General features: G+C 39.7%; 1 pseudogene; it reads right to left on the reverse strand.

Moving 5' to 3' along the window:
• Positions 1–3801: 3801 nt before the first annotated feature.
• Positions 3802–7966, reverse strand: LOC110742873 (annotated as a pseudogene).
• Positions 7967–9646: the final 1680 nt, after the last annotated feature.

Here is a 9646-nt window from a genome sequence, read left to right on the forward strand (position 1 = left end):
TTTCTTTGCACTGGTTATGTAGTTCCTCCTTTAGCTCTGAGAAGTTTGATTGACTGAAGCCTTCTTCTCTCAACTCGTCAAAGTCATTCTCTGTCCAGCTTTGTTCCGTTGCTGGCGGTGAGCTGCATTCCTTTGGAGGGGGAGATGCGCTCTGATTTTTTGAATTTCCAGGTTTTCTGCACTGCTTTTTCCCCATCTTTGTGGTTTTATCTGCCTTTGGTCTTTGATGATGGTGACGTACTGATGGGGTTTCCCTGTGGGTGTCCTTTCTGTTTATTAGTTTTCCTTCTGACAGTCAGGACCCTCAGCTGTAGGTCTGTTGGAGTTTGCTCGAGGTCCACTCCAGACCCTGTTTGCCTGGGTATCAGCAGCAGGGGCTGCAGAAGATAGAATATTGCTGAACAGCGAGTGTTGCTGTCTGATTCTTGCTCTGGAAGCTTTGTCTCAGGGGTGTACCCCGCCATGTGAGGTGTGAAGTGTCGGTCTGTACCTAGTGGGGGATGTCTCCCAGTTAGGCTACTCAGGGGTCAGGGACCCACTTGAGCAGGCAGTCTGTCTGTTCTCAGATCTCAACCTCTGTTCTGGGAGATGCACTGCTCTCTTCAAAGCTGTCAGACAGGCATTTACCTCTGCTGAGGTTTCTGCTGCTTTTTGTTTAACTATGCCCTGTCCCCAGAGGAGGATTCTGGAGAGGCAGGCCGGCCTCCTTGAGCTGTGGTGGGCTCCACCCAATTCGAGCTTCCAGGCGGCTTTGTTTACCTACTTAAGCCTCAGCAATGGCGGTTGCCTCTCCCCCAGCCTCGCTGCCACCTTGCAGTTAGATCTCAGACTGCTGTGCTAGCAATGAGGGAGGCTCTGTGGGCGTGGGACCCTCTGGGCCAGGTGTGGGATATAATCTCCTGGTGTGCCGTTTGCTAAGACCCTTGGTAAAGCGCAGTATTAGGGTGAGAGTTACCCGATTCTCCAGGTGTTGTGTGTGTCGATTTCCTTTGACTAGGAGGAGGAATTCCCTTCCCCCTTGCACTTCCCAGGTGAGGCGATGCCTCACCCTGCTTCAGCTCTCGCTGGTCGGGCTGCACCCGTGGACCAGGGCCAACTGTCTGACACGTCCCAGTGAGATGAACCCGGTACCTCAGTTGAAAATGCAGAAATCACCGTCTTCTGTGTCATTCACACTGGGAGCTGGAGGCTGGAGCTGTTCCTATTTGGCTATCTTGGGCGTGCCCCCCCCGTCCAAAAATTTTCATCACAGAGTCTGCTTGCAGGACCCCAGACTTAATCAGAATTGGTGAAACAATTCTAACAAGTTGTGATGATGAAAGCATTGTCCTGAAAATTCACATATAAGAGGTATATCTAAAAATTATTTGGTACATGAAATAGAAACATTTTGAAACCTTTTTTATTAACAATAAATTTTCTTTAAAAATTTTAGTAAGCTGGACAGAGAATAAATGAAATAAGAACAGAATGGAAATCAACTAAAAAAAGCTATAGCAAAATCAGTAATATCAGTAATAACACTGAAAGCAAAATTCAACTGCTCTACACTTAATTGTTGATATCAGTAACTAATGTCAGAAGCTTTGAAAGAAAATAAAGGTAAAATAGGAAGAGATAAGTTTTGTGAGAGAAAATTAAAGATACATGGACAGAATGTGGACACCAAACCATGAATTCTGAGTTATCACAAGAAGATGATCACAATTTTACTTTTAAAATTTGTACAAAAAATTACTAGAAGATTATGGCTACAAATTATTAATGAGCTGATAGGATTATACCTTGTGTTTTTTCATACTCTTGCTTAATAAAATGATATGGAGTAATAGTGAAATGAAAATATTAGTTTATTTTTCAAATTCAAATAGTACTTTGTGTATAAACTTTAATATAATAGTGTACAAATAATACTATTTGTATTCAAACAGTACTTGTATATATATTAATAGCATGAGGAACAACAGTCTTGCACCATATATATTTTTTTAAATAAGCCAAAGTGCAAGTACAAAGGAAAAAGAGGAAGGTCTAATTAACACTGCCTAGTATTAAGGTATAATAAAAAGGAAATGGCTGGATTTTAGTGTAATTTTGACACCACTGGTACTCTATGTTGGCAAATATGGGAAGAAAATCAGTGAGTAGCACAGTTTTTCATGAGGGGCTAAACAGTGATCCCAGAACACAACAAAGCCACTGTATCATATGCAGTGATCAGTGATTCAGTGGATGAGTACACTCTCCTAATATGGGCACATGAGGAGTCAACACTGTGGGTTTGCTCACTCAGGGAACAGATTCCCCCAGGGGAATAGAGAAAAATCTATGGATAGGGTGTGAGTTGTCTTAGGCTATGAACCATCCCGGCAGGCTTAATAAGTTTAGACTTGCCTTTGCCTTGGCTGTCATGCTAGGCAGTCACAGTCCTTAGGAAGAGAAAGCATGGATTTATATGAACTGTTATTTTAAACTTACAACAAAGTAAGCAAACAAAACAACTAAAAACCAAAGAGTAGAAGAAATCACAAAGCATTTTCTACATGCAAATTGAAAAGTAATATTAGTCCAAAGAATAAAATGAAAAAGAAACAACAAACTAGGGACACTGTTTGTTAAATTTCACAGAGCATGGTTTGAGGGTCTGCTCTGTGTCAATCAATCCCGTGTTAAACTCAACTCAGTTTAAACTAAGACTGTGGCTTTGGGCAGGTACATCAGCTGCTCCACATCTCTGTGCCCTTGTGTGTAGAATAGAGATAATAATGGTATCGATATCATGGTCTTAGTTTAAACTAAGTGAGAATTATGGTGAGAATTAAATATAATGAAAACTGTAAAGGTCTTGGCACAATTCCTGGCCCGTATGTATTATTATTACTATTATTAAAATAAATGAATGCAGATAAACACAAATAAAGAGATATATATATAGACACACACACATTAGGGTATGAAAAATAATTTTAAACATAGAAATTCACATGGTTAATATGTATCAAAGTGTTGAATATCAGTAGTAAAAGATACGCAGTTTAATACTCCTAATTTTTCCTACCAAGTTAGTGAAGTTTAAAAACTGATGGCATAGTTTAAATTGCTGCCTCACTGTTAGCAAGGATGAAGTAAAAGAGACATTTCTATATGGTCCTGCTAGAATTATAAATTGGTGCAACCTCTTCACAATTCTCTTTGACTATAATAATAGCCATAAAATAATTTGATCAAGTATTTCCTCTATTAGAATATATTTTAAAGAATTAAAAAATTAGACAAAGATTGATGTATAAAGGTATTTATTACAGTATCATAGGATATTTGAAAAATATCAGAAACAAATTATCAGTATTACAGATACTGGTTTTTTGATCATTTGTTTTGTTTTGTTTTTGCCAGTCTCCGTGTTTTGTTTTTTGTTTTTTGTTTTTTTTTTTTTGAGACAGAGTCTTGCTCTATCACCCAGGCTGGAGTGCAGTGGTGCGATCTCCACTCACTGCAAGCTCTGCCTCTGGGGTTCACACCATTCTCCTGCCTCAGTCTCCCAAGTAGCTGGGACTACAGGCGCCTGCCACCACGCCTGGCTAATTTTTTTGTATTTTTAGTAGAGACGGGGTTTCACTGTGTTAGCCAGGATAGTCTCAATCTCCTGACCTCGTGATCTGCCCGCCTGGGCCTCCCAAAGTGCTGGCGTGAGCATCCGTGCCCAGCCACTGGTCTGTTTTTAATCCTGGCAGGGCCTCACACACACGTGCATGCACGCACACACGCGCGCGTGCACACACACACACACACACACAGGCTTCAGATCTTCTTGGGAGCTGTTGTGTCGACACCCTGCACATGTTACTCAAACTTTGTGATCTCCTCTTCCAGCAAGTCTGTCCCCATCTTGTCATCCCCTGCCACACACTGTATCTGCAGCTTCTGGATACTGTAGCCCACGGGCACCAGCTTGGAACCCCCAGACCAGTCCGTCCAACTAGATGGAGCACACACAGGCCTGCAGCTGGGCCATGTCCATCTCATCATCTCAAGGCTTGACATCCAGCAGGATGGAGGACTGGGCCACCAGTGCGGGCTTCTTCACCTTCTTCCCCGTGTACTGCCGCAGCTGCTCCTCCCGCAGCCACGCTGCCCCCTTGTCCTCCTCCTCATTGCCACTGCCAAACAGGTCAGTGTCATCGTCCTTGTCATCCTCTGCTGGTGTGGCAGACTTCTTGGCCGGGGGGTCCACTTGGTGCATGGGAGACACGTGCTGGGTCTGCTGGGCTGTGGCCAGGTGGCCAGGCCTCCAGCTTGGAGACTGCCTGCTGCAGCTCCTGCACTACGCCTCGCAGGTTCTGGTTCTCCACTTCCAGGCTGGCGCTCGGGACGTCAAGCTTGCTGTCGTCTCCTCTGGGGCCATTGGAGGCCCTGGGTACCGAGCTGTGGCAGGAGGCGCCGGCTACAGTCCCATTTATCTGCTCCTAGAATGTCCTTTCTGCGTCGTCGTATTTGAATTTGTGGAACCAGATCTTCTCTTGTACTAGGAAGTTTGTAGACATTTTTCTGACACCAGCCAACGATGCGGGGACCAGAGAGGAGGAATCGGCGGGCACGTGACGCCTGAGGAGAGGGCCAGTATTACAAATATTGTTAATCAAATTGGAAGCCCTCTGTATAATGGACTATGACAAGTTTTTATTTACATTAAGAAATTGTGCATGATGGAGTTAGCTGCTCTGGGAACTGCCTCAGATCCCAAGCCTGCTCTTACATGCTATGTAAACAGAGAAAAGCTAGTTAGAGGTGGGAAAGGACACTTTCAGCCCATCTCTGTCATCACAGTGTCCACGGGCTTCCAGAGGCTTGCTCTGAGAAATGTCCTATCTTAGATTAAGAGAATAGCCGAGGGAAAAGGTGTTTTCTGAATAAGTACTGAATTATCAGGCAGACTATTATTTTAGAAGCCTAATCCTGAAGAGTGCTTAATTAGATCAGCTTCCCACAACGTTCAGGAGGAAATTAGATATGAGAATAGTTCATTAGAAATTGGACATTGTGGCTTAACCTGTTGAGCTCTTTACATTGTGTTTCATAGTTCGTGGTTCATCACTTTGCTAGCCATCAGACTTAATAGAGGAATTTTTAAAACATTAGATTTCTATGGAGAGTCTGATTTAGTAAGGTACAGAGCCCAAGAATCTGGATTTTAAGCCAGTTTTCTGGTTCCATTATTTAATAAGCATAGAATCTAGACCTTGAAAAAGCAGCGTGGCTATCACTGTTGGAAATCAGAATTTCAGGTCACACCCTAGCCCTTCTAAAACAGAATGTGCATTTTAGTGAGATCCCCAAGTATTTTGTACAAACATTAAAATTGAGAAGCTCAATTGCATTAAGTTTGATAAACAACCAGGTTTGTTAACTGATGTGGAAGTTCAGGGAAAGCCTGAGAGTAAGACATCGTTGTTTAATATGAGTTGGTTGCATTTACCTCAAAAGTATTTGGTCTGTTAACTTTTTATCGGAATGACTAACACATAATTAAATTTCAAGGACTGTTTACAAAAAAAAAAAAAAGAAAAATCTTAGCCACTGAATGAACCTATTTCATAATAACAGAGCAATAACTATTGTACATAACTATTTTCTATAGGATATTTATGACCATGATTAGTATGGAAAGCATCAAGATATCCACAGAGCTATGAGAATGAACTAGAATAGAGAAGCTAAGTTACAACACTAACACAAACTACTAGGACATAACTCGAAGCAATGTCTTAGTTTTGCTATATTTGGCAGTAGTAGTAGCAACAAAATAAAGGTAGCTGGAGGCTCCTTGTACCACACAAATTTAAAAGACCAAGAAGCCAAGAGTAACAGACTTTGAGTCTTCAGTTATGGTCTATGCACGTTTATACACTGTTCAAAGGAGCATTTGTCATGCATCCCAAAATTGTACCAAAACAAACCCCATTTTCTACAACAAACAAACAATAAGCAAAAGAAATAGTATGATGGAATCAGTTTTTAAAATCATTTCAATAGGAACAAAATATTGTTATTGCATGATCAAAGCTTGCCACCTTTCAGGAGAATAATTAGTACAGTCAGTCCAGATCTGATAATAATGTTATAAAATCTGACAAATCACAGTTGGAATCCTACTAGAAGAATGAAGAGAGAGGCTAAGAATCAAATGCTTAAAGGTTTTGTTTGCACCATAAAAGGATTTAGAGGTGCAGCTCAGCTGAATTTGGAGTCAATAATTCTTTATTTTATTTATATAAAGTGTTCTTGTATTCAAGTTTTTTAATCACTGCTGTCATATGATTGATTTACACAGAGGAATATAATGTTGATTTGATTCTTTACCTCACACCAAAGAATATACCTTTCTCTAAAGACAAAGGCAATAAGTGAATTGTGTGTCCCATTCCTTTATTATTTTATGAGACCAAATTTATTTTAAGTTTCTGAAGAAGCTGCCTTCCTCTGCTTGGCTGGGTTCGTAGCCATCATTGCAAGTGTTGTGAGAGACTTAAGGAATCATGTTGCCAGCACATTGGCAGAAGATGAGGAACAGACAAACATGGAAAATATTTTTCAAGAAGTTACTTCACCCTAGAAGAAGAGACAAATAGAGACATAGCATGTATGATTAAGGGATGGTGTAAGTACCACTGTGTACACCACCTATTTTTATACATTTATTAATCATGAGCAAGAAAGAAACTTCCAAAACATAAACAGTAGAGCAAAGATGTTAGATATGAAATAGTGGCATTAATGTCAAACAGATAAATGAGAAATAGACAATTACGGTAACAATAATTTCCTGTTACTTAAAGTGTAACTTTTGAGAGGTTATGCTGTTTATAGAGGAAAGTTACGGCAGCACAGAAAATTGCGGATTTAATGCAGTATAATAATTTATGGTCAGAAACTACTGTGGATTTTTTTTTGTTCTAAATTTCTGTAGGGTTTATATAGCTTTAGGTGGATTCCCATCTGCAGTAAAATCAAATATATTTTATTAGTTATACCAATTACCACAGTCTACAGAGGAGCTTGGATGTACATACTAAAATAAAATACCCCCTAAAAATATTTGGATAATCTGAAATGCTTTCAAATTATAACTCTACCCGAGATTTTTGAGGTTCCTGCGTTGCTATTTTTTTTTTTCCAAAGCCACTGAGTAAAGCTCTGAATTCACAGCAATTGGTCTCCATTTCATGGCTTATTGCTTGAGGATTAGACATCTGGTCCAATCGGAGCCAATTAAATTCCTCTAGTTTCTAGTTTACATTTATTTGGTATTAGAAGTTGCATCTGGCTGTAATGGCTCTTAAATGTGTAGAGTACCTGGTTTTTGGAGTTCTTTGGTTGCAAAAGAAGAGACCAAAGAAGGTTTCCAGTGAAAACATAGCTGGAATATGCCATGCACATGGTTCAATTAGAGTTCCCAAATTCCTGGTTGAGGAACACTCTCCCTTAAGGTAACTGGTAGTGCCACAGCCTTGGCCGCAGTGTCACTAAACCCTTTTGAGGTTCCACAGTACTCAATTCCATCATTTAAAAGAAGGTAACAACAACAAAAACTAACAAACTATCTCTGTATTGTCGGATTAGTCCCTAAGATTCAAAGTCTCTGTTATGATTTAATTACATATATCATTTTTTGAAAAGGAGCACAAATATTTAATGTTTTAAATAACTGCTCACAATCTAAACCATATTTTATCATTGCAGAATTTATGACAGTCTATTTTAATCATTATGTTTATTGCATAATTGTTTATTTCACAATCTAACATATTATCATCACAAATATCTAAATTATGCAATAAATATAATGGTTAAAATAGACTGTCTTAAATACTTCAGTGATAAAACATGATTTAGACTGTGACAGTCAACCCAGAAGTTATTTAAACTCAGCTGTTCCAACTTTTCAAAGACGTATCATACTCAGAATATAATCTAAACTTCTTTTTTTTTTTTTTTTTTTAATTTATTTATTATTATTATACTTTAAGTTGTAGGGTACATGTGCATAACATGCAGGTTTGTTACATATGTATACTTGTGCCATGTTAGTCTGCTGCACCCATCAACTCGTCATTTACATCAGGTATAACTCCCAATGCAATCCCTCCCCCCTCCCCCCTCCCCATGATAGGCCCCGGTGTGTGATGTTCCCCTTCCTGAGTCCAAGTGATCTCGTTGTTCAGTTCCCACCTATGAGTGAGAACATGCGGTGTTTGGTTTTCTGTTCTTGTGATAGTTTGCTAAGAATGATGGTTTCCAGCTGCATCCATGTCCCTACAAAGGACGCAAACTCATCCTTTTTTATGGCTGCATAGTATTCCATGGTGTATATGTGCCACATTTTCTTAATCCAATCTGTCACTGATGGACATTTGGGTTGATTCCAAGTCTTTGCTATTGTGAATAGTGCTGCAATAAACATACGTGTGCATGTGTCTTTATAGCAGCATAATTTATAATCCTTTGGGTATATCCCCAGTAATGGGATGGCTGGGTCATATGGTACACCTAGTTCTAGATCCTTGAGGAATCGCAATACTGTTTTCCATAATGGTTGAACTAGTTTACAATCCCACCAACAGTGTAAAAGTGTTCCTATTTCTCCACATCCTCTCCAGCACCTGTTGTTTCCTGACTTTTGAATGATCGCCATTCTAACTGGTGTGAGATGGTATCTCATTGTGGTTTTGATTTGCATTTCTCTGATGGCCAGTGATGATGAGCATTTTTTCATATGTCTGTTGGCTGTATGAATGTCCTCTTTTGAGAAATGTCTGTTCATATCCTTTGCCCACTTTTTGATGGGGTTGTTTGTTTTTTTCTTGTAAATTTGTTGGAGTTCTTTGTAGGTTCTGGATATTAGCCCTTTGTCAGATGAGTAGATTGCAAAAATGTTCTCCCATTCTGTAGGTTGCCTGTTCACTCTGATGGTAGTTTCTTTTGCTGTGCAGAAGCTCTTTAGTTTAATTAGATCCCATTTGTCAATTTTAGCTTTTGCTGCCGTTGCTTTTGGTGTTTTAGACATGAAGTCTTTGCCCATGCCTATGTCCTGAATGGTACTACCTAGGTTTTCCTCTAGGATTTTTATGGTATTAGGTCTACCATTTAAGTCTCTAATCCATCTTGAATTAATTTTCGTATAAGGAGTAAGGAAAGGATCCAGTTTCAGCTTTCTACTGATGGCTAGCCAATTTTCCCAGCACCATTTATTAAATAGGGAATCCTTTCCCCATTTCTTGTTTTTCTCAGGTTTGTCAAAGATCAGATGGCCGTAGATGTGTGGTATTATTTCTGAGGACTCTGTTCTGTTCCATTGGTCTATATCTCTGTTTTGGTACCAGTACCATGCTGTTTTGGTTACTGTAGCCTTGTAGTATAGTTTGAAGTCAGGTAGCGTGATGCCTCCAGCTTTGTTCTTTTGACTTAGGATTGTCTTGGAGATGCGGGCTCTTTTTTGGTTCCATATGAACTTTAAAGCAGTTTTTTCCAATTCTGTGAAGAAACTCATTGGTAGCTTGATGGGGATGGCATTGAATCTATAAATTACCTTGGGCAGTATGGCCATTTTCACGATATTGATTCTTCCTATCCATGAGCATGGTATGTT

Source organism: Papio anubis, chromosome 4 (assembly GCF_008728515.1).
Source record: "Papio anubis isolate 15944 chromosome 4, Panubis1.0, whole genome shotgun sequence".
NCBI classification, from domain to species: Eukaryota; Metazoa; Chordata; class Mammalia; order Primates; family Cercopithecidae; genus Papio; species Papio anubis.